Below are 17,051 nucleotides of genomic sequence, written 5' to 3' on the forward strand. Positions count from 1 at the left end.
ATTGCAGAGCACCCCCAGCCCACCTGTTGGTCAGAGCTGACCCTGAGCACCTCAGAGCAGGACCTGAACTAACAAACAGCAGCTCCGACGGGTCTGTGACCCTGGGCTTCACTCTGTGTGGCCTCCCTCGACCGGGTCTTCCAGAGGCTTCCACTGCAGCCGGGGCACCAGGCCTCTGTCTCCATCCACCACCCCTCCTCTCCCTGACTCTTGGGTTCCTCTCATTGGGAGAGGGTCTTCTTGAAATTGTCTCCCACTCGTGGGCCAGATAAAATGATTAGAAAACAAGCCAGATTGCAGCCCCATGTCTGTCCTGACCCTCAGGGTACCTGTTCCTTGGACCTGGCCGGTGCAGCAAGGCCCATTTTCTGCAACTCTGAGCCCCTGAGGGGCGAGGATTGGCTGACCTAGGCAGCCTGACCCGGCCGGCCAGCCCTCCCCAGGTGTGCCTGGGCTGAGGGCTATATAAACACCGCCTCCAGGCAGCAAGAGCCCCTGCAGCTGTGCCTGATGCCATGTTCTCTGCCCTGTCAGCAGTCTCGGGGCTGGGCTGGTGGGAGGGAGTAGGGCCCACGGCTCTGTGGGTGGCCCGGTGTGAGTGGGGCTCTGCTGGACCTTCCTCAGGAGTTCTCAAGCTGCCACCTGCTAAAGAAGAGGATGTGTCACCAGTACCTGCTGTTGGAATTTCTCCCCGGGCAGAGGTGAGGAAGGAAAAAAGCAGTGGGGGCCGGGACAGGAGGGGTACCTCAGGCAGGGAAATGGAAAGCTTCCAGAAGAGGGCCCGGGGCCAGGACCATCCTTCCTGGCCTGCAGGCACTAAGTCGGCCTGTGTGCTGTCGCTGGTGTGGCTCCACGGCCCTTCCTCTAGGCTTTCAAGTCTTTGCACACATTCAGATGTTTTACCTGGGAAGGGTGGGAAAAGTTCAGCAGCAGCTGGCCTGGGGCTCAGCTCACATTTACTCAGAGACGCCTTGGCACGGTCCCCCAGCTTTGCAATGAGGACGGTCCTGGCGGGGGGTCTGCTGGCTGCATGGGAGACGGTTCCCCACCTCTGACCAACTTCAGAATTGTTTACCACTGGAGCAAGTGTCCTGATAGGGTTTTCATCTGTGTAACTAGTGGGTTCTTAATGAGCAACGTGAACGGTGACATCGGAAGTCCTGAATCAGGATGGAAATACTTATCCCCAACAGGTACAGGCATAAAAACCTGGGGAAGCCGTGTGCAGCCGGCATCCTTAGGGATGGGCTTCCGACTGACCCATCAACATTCTGGTGTCCAGCCACTGCTTTAGGATTTCTGGGGCCCAATGCTGACTCTAAGGGTTCTGCAATCCAGCCTCTGTCGGCCTTTAATGAGACCCGCACTTCCAGGATCCTACAGAGCAGGGTCTGTGTGACCGTTCTGTGGCTTCTGTAACAGATGACCACAAGCTGGGTGGTTTAAAACAACAGGAATTCATCCTCCCCCAGTCCTGGAGACCAGACATCTGAGATCAAGGTGTTGCAGGACGGAAGTCTCTCCAACGGCTCCAGGATAGGGTTCTTCCTACCTTTTCCAGCTTCTGGGGGCTCCAGGCGTCCCCAGGCTCGCGGCTGCATCCCTCCCGTCTCTGCCTCTGTCTTCACGTGGCTTCTCCTCTGTGTCTGAGTCTCTCCTGTTTTGTCTCTCATAAGGACTCTCTCAGTTGGATTGAGGGTCACCCTAACCCAAGATGACCTCACCTCGAGATCGTTAACTACATATACGAAGACCCTTTTCCCAGATATGGTCTTGTTCACGTGTTCTGGGGAGACATATCTTTTGGGGCCAGCATTCAACCCATTACCTGTGTATAAAATAACCCTCTTTTAGGAGATTACCAAGGTCCCGTATAGACTGGCATAGACAGCAGCCATGTGGGTGGGGGTCTGGGGAGAATGAGGACCCTGGAATCACCTGGAAAGGATGAAGTCCTGGCTGCATTAGGTGAGCTCTTCCACCACGGGGTCCGTGGAAACAGCCACTCCACTCTGTCCGTGGAAAGGGACCCAGTGCCGAGTCCAGAAATGGTTATATTGCAAAGCTGGCTCTTCTGGGATTTCATCATCAGTGGCATCATGGAACAGATAACTACGGGCTTGGGGGAATCGCTTTCTGGCACGTGATGACAGCACTGTCACTTTAGGCTCATCAAGCCTAGAATAGGTACGTTTGAAGGAGAAGAGTTTGGGAGATTGCCAAGCTTGGTTGTCAAGGAAACTGAGCAGGTTTGTCAAGGTTGTCAAGGAAACTTCTCAAACTGAAGGCAGGGCTGGGAGAGCTGAACTCCAGGGATCTTTTAAAGGGGCTGCTCTGAAGCACCATCACCTGAGAGGTGGTCTCAGCGTGAGCTGGGGTTTGAGAAAAGTGTGATGAGATTAAGCCTGACTTTCTGTGACAGCTGGGGAGGGGTTTGTAAAGCACCTTGACTTTTTTTTTTTTTAAAGTCTTTATTGAATTTGTTACAATATTGCTTCTGTTTCGTGTTTTGGTTTTTGGCCGCAAGGCATGTGGGATCTTAGCTCCCCAACCAGGGATCGAACCTGGACCCACTGCATTGGAAGGCGAAGTCTCTTAACCACTGGACCACCAGGGAAGTCCCAGCACCTTGGCTTTTAAGGCAAAGGTTTGTTGCTGGAACAAAGTGTCTCCGAAAAATGGGCTGAAGCTCAAGCTGTCTCTGTCCCCTTCTTGTGAGAGTCCAGGGCAGGTGGGTGTCAGGTCCCAGGCTCTGTCCCCCTTGTTTCTCCTCCCTGCTTCCAGGTGAGGGCTCCAACCAGCAGGGTGGGGTGACCAGGTGGGCATCATGCCCTCTGTCCTAGGATGCAGGCTGGGCAAGGCCCTCACCACCTCCACCCCTTCCCCTTGGTAACACGAGACACTATGCCCCAGCTGTAAGGGGTGGGAAGGCTGGGAGGTGCAGGGTAGCTGTGAACAGGAAAAAGGGAAATGGGTTCTGATGGGCAGCTGGGCGGCTCTCCTGTGAGGGTCGCCCAGACGCTAGCGCACAGACTCTGGGTCCTGTGAAGCTTCGAAGCTCTGTGGTTCTGGAAATCCTATAGGAGACGGTCCACAGCAGGTGAAGCTAATGCTCTCAGTGGAGGTGGTGAAGCCAAAGATCTCAGTTCAGACTGAAGGTGCCGATGTACATACAGGACAAGACCATCTCGTGTGGATGGACTTCAGGCACGTTTAACGTGAATGCAGTCATGTTAATGCCTAGCATCTTCTATCTTGTGCCTCTCCTCAGGGACCCCCTCCTCAGTTCCTGAGGCTCCTGTAACTCCCGTACAGGGGGATGGAGAGTGGGCTCTGTCCAGTCTGAGCCCTGAGTTACCCTGCGTGTGAGTCTGCTCAGGACCGCCGTAACAAATACCACAGACTGGGCAGCTTGAATAACAGACCTATCATCTCCCAGTCCTGGATGCTGTCTGAGATCAAGGTGTGTGCAGGCTGGCTTCTCCTGAGGCCTGTCTACTTGGTGCTTAGACAGCCGTCTTCTCCCCAGGTCCTCACGTGGTCTCCCGCTTTGCCTATCTGTGTCCTAATCTCTTCTTGTAGGACAACAATCCTATTGGATTAGGATCCACCCTAGTGACCTCATTTTTACCTTGATCGCCTCTTTAAAAATCCCATCTCCAAATACAGCCACATCCTGGGGTCCTGGGGGTTAGGGATTCAGCATGTGAATTTGGGGGGACATGGCTGAGCCTAGGAACCAAGTGTGCCTCGGTCCTTCCTTCCCTCAAGTCACACGAGGTGATGTAGTGGCTCAGGGAGAGGCCACTCGTGCAGAGTCTGTGTCCCAGCTGGGGAGCCCTTCTCTGCTCTGTTTGATCAGGCAGTGGCCGTGCCAGTCCCCTCCTGAGGTGAGCAGTTCTGGGGTTTCCTGCCGTGTCTCCTGGCCTGCTGAGGTGCTCATTGTCAGGGAACCCAGGAGCCAGCAGCCTCGTGGGGGTGCCGGGGACTCTCAGGGCCTTGGCAGATGTCTCTCCCAGCAGATACCCTAGCGAAAGTGGGGAAACATTTGGGGGATTACAGGTGGAGGAGAATCCACAGTCTTATTTATGCTTCAGAAAGACCACGTTGGGGTGGGATGTGAGGTGCACCATGGGGGCAGGAAGCTTTGTCAGGGCCTGATGGAGGAACCAGGCACAAGATCGGGCTTGGGCCAGGGCTGTGGGTATAGAGGGGAATTAGTGTGGGAACTGGCCACAGACTCTGGAAAAGGAGCTGACAGTCACTGGGGAACAAGGAGAGTGGGAGCCTGGGAGGCCCCAGTGTTACCGAACCTCTTGGGTCCACTTGCCCGAGTGCAGTAAAGCCAATCTACTGACACCGGGGTGTGGTGAAGGAAAGTGCAGCTTTAACTGCAAAAGCGCCAATGCAAGGAGGACAGGTGTCTTGTGCTCTAAAACCCCAAACTCCCTGGAGGATTTCAGCAAAACAATTTTAAAGGCCAGTTTATGGAGGGGGGTCGCAGGGTAAGAGATCAGCTGGTGCACAATTCTCTGGTTGATGGTGAGGTAACAGGCAGTTAACACTCTAAATTCTTAGGCACCAGAAGCTCCGGGGCTACCTGTTCATGATCATCAAGTAGTTGATTTCTTCCGTTTTGGTGGTGGTTTCAGCATCTGTAAAACAACTCAGGAAGCGTGCATCAGATACTGTTATCCAGGTACTTCAGAGAGGAGCTACAGCAGAGGATGTCGGGGAGGGGTCTGTCCTGGGAAGGCCCCGTAGGGTCCTGCTCGGTTACACCCGGTGCCTGGGCTCGGCAACCTGGGAAGGTGGGGCTGCTCCTGGGTGTGGGGAGCTGCAGGATCCCGGTCCCCTGAGGGCCCTGTTAGCCCCCAAGGTGAGATGGGGGTGCAGTGACTGGACAGAGGCGTCTGGCCTGGGAGAGGGGTCCAGGCTGGAAATGTCACGGGAATCATCGCAGGGAGGGAGAGGAAAGGCCAATGGGGGCAGGTAGGTCACAGCAGACTATGTGCAGGTGACTGCGGTCCTGTTGGAAGCAACTCAGAGCCAGAAAGGAGTGGCCGTCAGGGGCTCAGCTCCATTCTCTTGTTCCTTTGTAAAACCGCTGTGTCAGAGTTTGAGACACTGCCAGGAGACGTGTGGGGCCAGTGCTGCCATGGCTTCATCAAAGGGGCCCAGGGGGAACACAGAACCACTGCAGACCCCGCCCATTTCCGCACTGGGGATGAATCCCATCGGGGCTCCTGGGCTCACAGACTTGAGGGAACCTCTGTCCTCAGGACTGGTCTTCCTCCTTCCTCTCACCTGCTGGTCAGAGGCCCAGGAACCCCCAACCTGGCTCCACCCCCAGGGCCTGGATTCTGGGACAGCTTCGGGGTAAGCAAGACCCTCATGTTCCTTTATCTGCCTGGGGGTGAGAACGTCTTAAACGCTGCAATTGACTGATTATGGAGGGCTGAGTGTTTCCAGCAGGTATGGGTGGAAAGATGGGGCGTGAATTTCCTATGTCTGCAGGGTCTTCCCAGCGTGAAGATCTGTGTGTTTCCCCCGACCAGTCAACATCCTCCCAGGAAGCCCAGATCCAGGATTACGAGGGCAGGGGCTCTCCCCTTGCTTATCTGTAACTTCCCACTCCCACAGCGAGGAGCCTGGCTCCCGCCATCTGCCATTTATCTATGCGTTGCTCCTTTGCAGGTTACACGTGCAGAGGTTTCAGAATTGTTAGCTACTACACCCTGGAAAGAACTTCATAAAATAAAGCCCTCTGTTTATGTACGGTCCATTTTGCCTTTAGTCTACAGATTCCATTCATTTCCAAAGGTAATTTAGATCAGCAGATTTTACCCCATCCCCTTCAGTGAGTTTTTTCCATATATTTCTTTTTTTAAAAAAAATTAATTTATTTATTTTTGGCTGCGTTGGGTCTTTGCTGCACACGAGCTTTCTCTAGTTGTGGCGAGGGGGGGCTACTCTTTGTTGCGGTGCGTAGGCTTCTCATTGCGGTGGCTTCTCTTGTTGCAGAGCACGGGCTCTAGGCATGTGGGCTTCAGTAGTTGTGGCTCTCAGGCTCTAGAGTGCAGCCTCAGTAGTTGTGGCTCGCGGCCTCAGTAGTTGTGGCACACGGGCTTAGTTGCTCTGGGGCATGTGGGATCTTCCCGGACCAGGGCTCGAACCTGTGTCCCCTGCATTGGCAGGTGGATTCCTAACCATTGAGCCACAAGGGAAGTCCCTGGATAGCCTCTTTTGATGCACAAAAGTTTGTCATTTTGAGGAACTCCAGTTTATCTTTTTTTTTCTATCATTGCGTGTGTCTTAGTGTCAGATCTAAGAAACTATTGCTAAATGCAAGGTCATGAATCCCTTGGTTTATTCCAGAGTACTGTCATCGCTCGGTATCCACTGGGCTAGGGTTTAGGTCTGGGGTTTGAATCAGTGTTACGGTTTAGGGGTCAGGGTCAGGGGTCAGGGTTGGAGAGTCAGGGTAGAGGGTCTAGGGGTCTGGGGTTAGGGTGTTAAGGTTAGAGGTTAGGGTTCTTTAGGGTTAGGGTTAGGTTTAAGCATAACTGGCCCCCATTGCGATTCCTTTCTCCTCTCTGAGGTCTCCAGGATGGATAGGATTTGCCCAGGGTCACACATGAGTCAGGGTGGTGAGCTGGACCGCTGTTTTTCTACCCCCCAGTCCTGGGCTCTGAGAGAAGAATGAAATGTCTGTACTGTCTCTGAGTGTTTCACAGTGAACTCGATGTCAGTCACGGGTTGTGGAGGGTGTCAGGAGCCATGTGTGGTTGCTTCCTGCCCTCCCATCTGGGAAAGGTGGTGCTGGCCCTGCTCTGCCTGGGCAGCCCCAGTTCCAGCAGAGTGCCCAGAGAGGAGGGCGCTCAGTGGACATGTGTGGATTAATGCAGGACTGGGTGTAGCAACCTGCCAGCCCCCTGCCTACTTGAGGGCTGGTGGGGCCCTCCTGGGACTGCAGGCATCCTTTGTCCCATCTGAGTGGGTAGCAATAGACAATCAAGTCTCAGGCAGGACAGTCCTTGGCCTCTGACCATTCAGGCAGGCATCTGTGGTCCTCTAGCTCAGTTCAGCCTGGGCCCTGTCAAGACCCCGTGGGCAATTAGTGAGCTGACCATGCTGCTGAGCAATGGAACAGCTACCTGGGGACTGTAGACGTTCCTATGAGATGTTTCAACTACCAACATCCACGTGGCTGAGAAAAGGGCCTCCTCTTCGCAGCCTTCACAGCCTCGTAGCCTGCCAAGAGAGGTAATAACCCTCTAAATATTTGAGTGTGTCCCTGACACAACAACCATACAGGAGACCATGGCCCTTCAATCCTTTGTCTTTTTAGTTGTTAGAAATTTTTTTTTTTTAAAAAAATTTGTGTCATGCTTTCTTTATTTATTTTATTTCTTTATTTATGGCTGTGTTGGGTCCTCGTTTCTGTGCGAGGGCTTTCTCTAGCTGTGGCAAGCGGGGGCCACTCTTCATGGCGGTGCGCGGGCCTCTCGCTATCGCGGCCCCTCTTGTCGCGGAGCACAGGCTCCAGACGCGCATGCTCAGTAATTGTGGCTCACGGGCCCAGCCGCTCCGCGGCACGTGGGATCCTCCCAGACCAGGGCTCGAACCCGTGTTCCCTGCATTGGCAGGCAGATTCTCAACCACTGCGCCACCAGGGAAGCCCCAGTTGTTAGAAATTTTGACATTCATATTCATTAAGAATAAAAGTTATGGGAGTAACTGGGCCTCCCAATGAGAGGTTCACACTGACACTGCATTGTCTTGGAGAGCCATATGCATCCATGTGGCCTCTGGAAAGCCTGCCAATTATGGGTTCCATGGCTTGGAATAATTCTTGAGCCTCCCATTACTTCATTGCACAAGAGTTTCCTTACCACCCTAGCATTTGGTTTCTTCCCTTAGTAAAGGAGAGAGAAGAAACTGGAAAAGGAGCAGTATTGTTTTTCAGGGATGGGTAATTAATATGGCCAGGGAGATGGCATAACTCAAGGGCTCCCACCTCTCAGGGGCAGGAATGCGGTCTGTGTGTCTTCTGAGGGCACATGGGCTGTTCTGGGCCAGCCTCTGAGATGTGAGGACCTGATGCCCAAGGCAGGAGACTTGAGTTTACCACCACCAATGATCCTGCCTTTTCAGCAAGTGAAAGAACTTCTTGCAGTCTTGGGAGGACAGTAAGAGCACTGGATGAGTAGCTGCAGCCCCTGACCCTGAGTGAACCCCTTTCTTCCTTTTGTGTCAGATTCTGTGCTGTGCAGTGAGCGGTCATTGACTTAGAATCTGTTGCTTTCTGCCAGCCAGCATCTGTTCTTAGGCCCAAGTGCCTCAGTTTTCCTTTGGGAATTACATCTCACCTGCTTCCAGTCCAAACAGTTGCAGAAGGATGAGCCCATGTTCCACCCAGCTCGAAGATGGGTTTACAGCCCACATCTAGCCAGTCCCATTTTCCATCTTCTGGTGATGGGTCAAGGATGAGAATGCAACCCAAGCCAGATCAAAGGCATTTAAAACCACGACTTTCTTGGAATCCAAGAAAAAGAGAAACTCTTTCTTGGAAAATGGATGGTGAGTGGTTGTCAGCCTAGAATAGCTGTTGGCCCAAGGGCAGTGAGAGAGCCTGTGCCTGTGAATGGGGTCCCCCAAAGGCACTGAGCAGGACAAAGTTTTGGAGAGAAGCAAGGTCACACTGAGACAGTGGGAGCCACTGGACCTGCCAGGTCCAAACCCATTCTTCAACTTGCCACTTGCAAGTATTAATTTATTTCTACCCTTACAATAAATACTAATTTATTTTACTTCAGTAAGTGTGTCCAGTTGCTGGGAATAAAAAAAGTCCTAGTTGACACATCCGAATCAATAATCCCTGATCCATCCTCAGGTGTCCTCACTGGGTAGGCATGGCTGGGGGAGATGAAGACACTGGGTGGGGTCAGATACTAGGGGAGCTGCCAAACAGCTCTGTCCCTGTTCCTTCCGTGTCCTGGGAGAGGGAAACCCTGGAACAGTGATAGGATAACCAATAAAGGAAGAGGTTCCTCAGTGGTTAATTGGTCTTTTTGTATTTTCCTTAATTTAGGGCCCATTTTGGTAATGTGTTTTTTACAAAGAAATCACCTGTTTCCTCTAGATTTCCAGTTTGTTACAGTAGGATTTTCTTATTTGACTTTTAATTTTTCCCGTCTGATTATCTACAGAATCATCACAGACAATGAACAAATATTGATACTTTGTTATTAACTGAAGTCCATAGCCATGTTCCCTTTGTTACACCTTTCCTAGTTCCAGGATCACAAATGACATGTGATCTTCATGATCTCGGGTGCCTCGGCCTGCAGCGGCTTGAAGCAGGGTTTTGGTTCGCGGCCAGTGATTGAGGTCGGGTCGCGGCGGTGAGAGCACCGAATCCTGGCCACTAGACCAGCGGTCAGTGACAAGCCCCTGGCCCTACGGCTTCGCAGAAAAGAATTCCCACAAAGACGGAAAGTATTGAAACAAGTCAAGTATTTATTAGAAAAAAAAAAGAGTAGAGTACGTGTGGATAGACACACGGGCGGTCTCAGAGAGAGTTGTGCCCTAGAGGCAGTTTGAATCACTTTTATGGGACATTCTTCCATGTTTCCTTTGGCGAATCATTTTGATTTGCCTGGTTCAGAGTCTGGATTTGGTGTATCTCGGGATCTTCCCATGCGTGCACGTGCATCTCTTAGCCAAGATGGATTCTACCGAAGAGGCCTATGGGTAGACTTAGCCCCTTAGCATCGGTCCCCTTTTGACCTCCAAGGAGCCTCTCTGTGCATGTAGTCTGGGAGGTCTCCTGGCTTGGAGAATGAGGAAGATGTGGTCTCTTATCTTCTATCTGGGCAGGACCCAGCCTCCTCTCTCAATTGTCTGTTAGTCCCATCTCGGAGTATTGGTTCAAAGGGAAGGAACTCAAACCGTTTGCCCTGGGGGGCCCGTCTGTCTCCTGCCTCAATCATGTCTGTTTAGTCTCTTCTGGGCTTTGACAGTTGCTCAGACTCTCCTTGTTTCCATGACCTTGACAGTGTGGAGGAGGACTGGTCAGGTATTTTATAGACTGCCGGGCACTGGGATTTGCTTGGTGTTTTGGTCGTGATTAGACTTGGCTTTGAAAAAGCAGACCACAGAGGTGAAGTGCTTCCTCTTCACTGTATATCAAGAGCACAGGCTCTCAAGGGAACTTCTCACTGATATTCTCAACTTTGGTCACCTAGCTGAGGTAGTGTTTGTCAAGTGTTCCCACAGTGAAGTTAATTTTTTAAAATTTATTTTATTTATTTGGTTGTGCTAGGTCTTAGCTGCGACAGGCGGGCTCCTTAGTTGAGGCTCGCTGGCTCCTTAGTTGTAGCATACAAACTCTTAGTTGCAGTGTGCATGTGGGATCTAGTTCCCTGAGCAGGGTTCGAACCCAGGCCCCCTGCATTGGGAGCATGGAGTCTTAACCACTGCGCCACCAGGGAAGTCCCATGAAGTTAATTTTTCCCCATGTCCATCCTGTGTGTCTTATTTAGGAGGAAGTCATAATGCAGAATCCACACTTGAGGAGAGAGGGGTTAGTTTCACATACTTGATGGACAGCTGAGTGTCTATATGAATTGTTTAGAAGCTTTCCGTGTAGGAGATTTCTATTTAACACCATTCATCAAAAACTGTGTGATTTATTTTTAGCAGTGTGGATCCATGAATAATTATTGTAAACTTTTGGTTATAATCCAGCACTACATTATTACACTCCTTAGTTCATTCTTGCTTTGGCTTTTGAGAGCTTTTTCCATTTGCTCCTGTTTTCATTTTACATAATTTTTCTTTTTTAAAAAATTATTTATTTTTGTCTGCGTTGGGTCTTCATTGCTGCTGCATGCAGGCTTTCTCTAATTGCGGCGAGCGGGGGCTGCTCTTCGTTGTGGTGTGCAGGCTTCTCACTGAGGTGGCTTCTCTTGTTGTGGAGCACGGGCTCTAGGTGCATGGGCTTCAGTAGTTGTGGCATGCAGGCTCAGTAGTTGTGGCTCGCGGGCTCTAGAGTGCAGGCTCAGTATTTGTGGCTCACGGGCTTTGTTGCTCTGCGGCATGTGGGATCTTCCCGGACCAGGGCTCGAACCCGTGTCCCCTGCATTGGCAGGTGGATTCTTAACCATTGTGCCACCAGGGAAGTCCCTTACATAATTTTTCTTTTGTGGGGTTTTATTTCTTTTGGAATTTGTTTACTTTCTGATATTTTAAGATTATCCTGCTTCACATATTTACTGTTTCAGCCCTAGTATCAGCCCTTTCTTCAAAGAGCCCGTGTTCCCTTTATTAGAGAATGATATTAAAAATGTACTTGTGGTAGCTAAATATGCTCAGCTGACAATGCTTGGAAGTATGTGCACGTATCCCAGCCTATGCATATACACATAATTACACATAGTTCCACATGGAAATTTTTATATCTCTGTTAGGCAAAAGATAGTTTATACTGATGTCTCCAACCTGATTTGTTATGACATGGATGTCGTAACCTTCTCCCTTTGCTTGTAACTTCCCACTCCAGTGCTAAGAAACCTGGCTTCCACCATTTGTCATTTATTGAATTCAGTGCTTGTTCCATTCGATGACTCATGTAGTAGTTTCGGTACTGTTAGCTACTACCCACCATGGGAAAGAACTTTTGAGTCCACTGTGTATGTATGGAGCATTTTGCCTTTGGCCTACAGATTCTGTTCATTTCCAAAGTTAATTTAGGTCAGCCCATTTTGTCCCACCACCAACAATGAGTTTTTTCATACATTTCTAAATCAGTTAGATTCTTTGTTACATTCTGTATTCCAATCTTTGACACTTCCATATCCTAAGTAACTAAATTTGAATAGATTATAATTTACTCATTGGGTTGTAAAAATCTGTGAGTGTAGACAGATGCATAGTGGCAGGTGTTCATCGCTCTATTGTATCATACGGACTATTTCAACCACATATTCCATAAACTGTTTCCAAAACATGTCTGTTTTGCCTTTTCTAGAATATCATATAAATGAGGTCGTACAGTGTGCAGCACTTCAGACTGGATTCTTTCACTTAGCAATGTAAGTGTTAGATGCATCTTTTTTTTTTTTTTTTGCATGGGTTGATGGTCCATTCCTTTATATCTCTGAATACTATTGCATTGCATGTATGTGAGAGGAAAAATAATTTTCCCTCTACTCTTCTCTGTTCTTCATTGAGATCCCCCTTGTAATGAAAGGGAGATGAACTGGAGAAAAATAATCAGAAGTTTAATATATACCATGCATACCTCCTTGTATACTTGAAAGATACCCAGGAAAACTGAGTCACTCCCTGAAATGGCTCAAGCCATTACCTTAAATGCTATCTTCAGCTGATAACAAAAGAAAGATGTTAGGGAATGGAGGAAACCATTTAAGGGAGGTTATTAGGCAAAGCACAGTAAACAAGGGCTATCGTTGTTATGCAGATTTATATCCAGGCCTATTTCACTGACAAGATTTTCTTAATATTTAGTCATTCAATTCCTGGTCCGGAGAGGGACACACCCTTACAAATGGAGATATCCTTAACAAATGTAAATTTACTTCATAAAAGGAAATTTTCTACTTGGTTTTCAAAGATTTTCCTGGGTCTGCTGTTTTTTAAATTAATCAGTCCAAAATAATCCTTTTGTCAAAGGGACATATTTTGGGGTGGTGTGTTCTGCTCCCCTTGACATGTTTGTGCCATAATTTGTTTATGAATTCACCTACAGAGGACTGCCTGATATCTTTACGTTTTTAGCCATTATGAATAGAGCTGCTGTGCATAACTTGATGCTACTTTTTGTTTTTTAATACATAAATTTATTTATTTATTTATGGCTGCGTTGGGTCTTCCTTTCTGTGCATGGGCTTTCCCTAGTTGTGGCGAGCGGGGGCTACTCTTCGTTTCGGTGTGCAGGCTTCTCATTGCGGTGGTTTCTCTTTTTGTAGAGCGTGGGCTCTAGGTGCGTGGGCTTCAGTCGTTGTGACACACAGGCTCTAGAGCGCAGGCTTCAGTAGTTGTGGTATGCAGGCTCAGTAGTTGTGGTTCACGGGCTTAGTTGCTCCGTGGCATGTGGGATCTTCCTGGATCAGGGATCGAACCTGTGTCCCCTGCATTGGCAGGCAGATTCTTAACCACTGCACCACCAGGGAAGTCCATATGCTAGTTTTGGTTTGAACACAGTTTTTCAAAGCAGTTGTCTAAATACAAGAGGTGTGCTTCTTGGATCCTAAGGGGTGAGACTGTTTAGATTTGGAAAAAACTGCCAAACTGTCTTCCGAAGTTGGTTGTACATGCATTCCACCAGCATCATGAGTATATTCCTGTATGCTCATTTAGTGTCTGTATATCTTCTTTGTCCAGGTGTGTGTTTCAATCTTTACCAATCTTCATGGGGTTGTTTGGTATAATTTGAGTACAAATCCTTTATCAGATATGTCTTCATAAAGATTCTCAGTAAAATAGAAGTAGAATGGAGTTTTCTCAAGTTGATAATAAAAATCTACAAAAACTGTAACTTCACATTATGCGTAATGGTAACAAACATGAAACTTTCCCACTAAGTTCAGTTAAAATTCAAGGATGTGGACCTCCCTCGTGGCACAGTCGTTAAGAATCCGCCTGCCAATGCAAGGGACATGGGTTCGAGCCCTGGTCCAGGAAGATCCCACATGCCACGGAGCAACTAAGCCCGTGTGCCACAACTACTGGGCCTGCGCTCTAGAGCCCGCGAGCCACAACTACTGAGCCCACGTGCCACAGCTACTGAAGCCCATGTGCCTAGAGCCCGTGCTCCACAAGAGAAGCCACTGCACTGAGAAGACTGCACTCCACAACAAAGAGTAGCCCCTGCTCGCCACAGCTAGAGAAAGCCTGCGCCCAGCAGCAAAGACCCAACGCAGCCAGAAATAAATAAATAAAGTAATAATAAAATAAAATTCACTTTACAAGGGTGTCTCCTTCCATCATTCCTTTTCAGTATTTTACTCAAAGTCCTGTCTCACGCAATAAACCAAGAAGAGAAATAAAATAAATACAGATTGGGTGGGAAAAAAAATAAAAGCAGCCCAGTTAACAAGTGGACCAACAAAATTTACAAACACCTCACCAGAGAAAACAGACACTTCGCATGTAAGTATATGGAAGAATAATCCAGATTACATGCTGCCATTAAAATGCAAATTTAAAATGCAATGATATACCACTACATTAGCCTTAGAATGGCCAAAATGTGGAACAATGACAACAACAAATCCTGCAGAGCAATAGGAATTCTCGTTCGTTGCTGGTGGAAATGAAAAATAATAGAGCTTCTTTGGAAGTGAGATTGACACTTTCTACAATATTGAACATGCTCTTATTATACAATCCAGCAGGTGTTCTCATGGATATATGCTGAAAGGAATTAAAAACATTTGTCCATACAAAAACCAGCATATGGGTGTTTTTAGCATCTTTATTCAATATTGCCAAAATGTGAATGAAACCAACGTGCCCTTCAGTAGATGAATGGAAAAGTATACTCTAGGGTATTCTGGGAATGGAATAATTTTCAGCACTGAGAAAGTAACCTATCAAGCCATAAAAATATATGGAAATATATGGGAAATTCTTTTTTTCTCTTTTGAAGTATAAGTGACTTAAAATACTGTTTCTGTTGTACAGCATAGTTGGTTTTTTTGTTTGTTTTTTTGCAGATTACATTCTGTGATGCTCCAAGGACAAAGGACGGCCCTGCCTGAAAAAGCTTCAGCCTTTCACCCCCTACCGGACTCTTTAATTGCCCTCCCTGCCATGTTGCTGATGGTTATGAAATTCCTGAGCCCACCTGGGTGACGGGACCTGTCCCAAATAAGGAAAGGAATCTGCCCTGTCCCACTTTCACACTATAGAAGGAAGGTATATGTGCCTCGACCAATCAGTAAACGGAATTTTCACCTTGGACCATTCCTTTGTTTTCTGGCTGTAAAAACTGATCAATAGCACATGTTCAGGCTCAACTCTCCCAGACTGCTAGGAAGTCGGCCTGCTGTTCTGGCAGCGACCCTTCCCTCTAACAAATTCTACCTTCTTGGGCTTCCCTGGTGGCGCAGTGGTTGAGAATCTGCCTGCCAATGCAGGGGACACGGGTTTGAGCCCTGGTCTGGGAAGATCCCACATGCCGCGGAGCAACTAGGCCCGTGAGCCACAACTACTGAGCCTGCGCGTCTGGAGCCTGTGCTCCGCAACAAGAGAGGCCGCGATAGTGAGAGGCCCGCGCACCGCGATGAAGAGTGGCCCCCACTTGCCACAACTAGAGAAAGCCCTCGCACAGAAACGAAGACCCAACACAGCCAAAAATAAAATTAATTAATTAAAAAAAAATCCACTTTAAAAAAAAAAAATTCTACCTTCTTTACATTCTGCCTTATGTCTGGAAATTCTTTTCCAACTGGCGTTTGGACCATGATACATTCTATTATAGGTTATTACAAGATACTGAATAAAATTCCCTGTGCTATATAGTAAATCCTTGTTGCTTATCTATGTTATGTGTAATAGTTTCTGTATGTTAATTCCATACCCTAATTTGTCCCTCTTCCCCTCCCTTTCCCCTTTGGTAACCATAAGTTTGTTTTCTATGTCTGTGAGTCTACTTCTGTTTTGTATATAAATTTATGTATTATTTTTTTAGATTTCACCTATAAGTGATCATATAGCATTTGTCTTCCTCTTATTTCTTTCATTAAGCATAATGTTCTCTAGATCCATTCATGTTGCTTTTTAAAAAAAATTAATTAATTTATGGTTGAGTTAGGTCTTTGTTGCTGCACACAGGCTTTCTCTAGTTGCGGTGAGCGGGGGCTACTCTTCCATGTGGTGTGCGGGCTTATCATTGTGGTGGCTCCTCTTGTTGCGGAGCACGGGCTCTAGGTGCGTGGGCTTCAGTAGTTGTGGCTTGCGGGCTCAGTAGTTGTGGCACGTGGGCTGTAGAGTGCAGGCTCAGTAGTTGTGGCACACTGGCGTAGTTGCTCCGTGGCATGTGGGACCTTCCCAGGCCAAGGCTTGAACCTGTGTCCCCTGCATTGGCAGGCGGGTTCTTAACCACTGCGCCACCAGGCAAGCCCGAGGTTCCTTTTAGAAAAAAACTTCTCAGGATTAAGGTGATGGTGACGTGGTCCAGATCAAATGTCTTGGTGGCAAGCTGGGGAAAATCATAGGAGAAGATCCCAGGCCTGTTGTCTGTCAGCTTGGGAATGATGTTTGAGCAGTGGCCAATGTGCTTGAGTGCAGGGTGTGAGGAAATAATGATATCCGCATCCTGTCCTTTATCTGGTCCACAAGTTGAGAGCAAAGAGCTCAGTACAGAGCTCTTGATGTAAGGCTGTGCAGGGCAGATGGCCCGCATATCAGGTGTCTTGAGTGGTGGATGACCTGTGACAACAAGTTCTTGACAAATTTTTTAGTGACTGTGTGGACAGTAATTGGTTTGGAAAGATGCTGTGGGAGAAGACACCACAAATATACAGTATATTCAAATTGCCTCTCAATCAAGAGAAAAAATAGAAACAACAAATAAAAATATTTGGAACCTATGAAATCAAATTTCACTGAGAAAGAAATAAAAACAATCAATTTACATATGAAGAGGCACCCAACCTCAATGATGGTCGGGGAAAATAAATGACAGTGCCAATATAATCGTTTTTGTTCTCCATTATATTGAAAAAGTGCCTTTGTAGCATCTCTTGTCATCATCCGTGGAAAAAAGCCCTTTGACGTACTCTTGCAGGGAGTATACATGACTAATATCCCTTTTGAGGCAGTTTGTCTCCTCTTTTGCTTCTTCAGGATCTGGGCTTTAGGGATTCTGTGGGGCTGATGTTTGTGTAATGACCTTGATATTCTCTGTGTCCTTGGGCCTCTGGTCAGTCTCCTTCAGGCATTGATAATTTGATTTCCTGAAGTAGAAGAAAAAAGGCAAACAAATCATATAGAGGTTGAATCAAGAGGGCAGAACAGAA

At 48.2% G+C, this 17,051-nt stretch overlaps 1 protein-coding gene across 14 annotated transcripts in view; it reads left to right on the top strand.

Annotated features, from left to right (window-relative positions):
• LOC137752612 (tigger transposable element-derived protein 1-like) overlaps window positions 1–15,505 on the top strand; it is a 36,955-nt gene extending 21,450 nt beyond the window's left edge. For 5 of the 14 annotated variants that reach the window (XR_011071221.1, XR_011071232.1, XR_011071233.1 and 2 more), the window contains 3 exons: window positions 625–701; window positions 12,035–12,098; window positions 14,745–15,505. The gene's annotated coding sequence lies outside the window, so the exon portion shown is untranslated. The other 9 variants (XR_011071222.1, XR_011071229.1, XR_011071223.1 and 6 more) reach the window with 9 other exon arrangements.
• The last annotated feature ends 1,546 nt before the right edge of the window (window positions 15,506–17,051 follow it).

This window comes from Eschrichtius robustus, chromosome 19, assembly GCF_028021215.1.
Source record: "Eschrichtius robustus isolate mEscRob2 chromosome 19, mEscRob2.pri, whole genome shotgun sequence".
Classification (NCBI taxonomy): Eukaryota; Metazoa; Chordata; class Mammalia; order Artiodactyla; family Eschrichtiidae; genus Eschrichtius; species Eschrichtius robustus.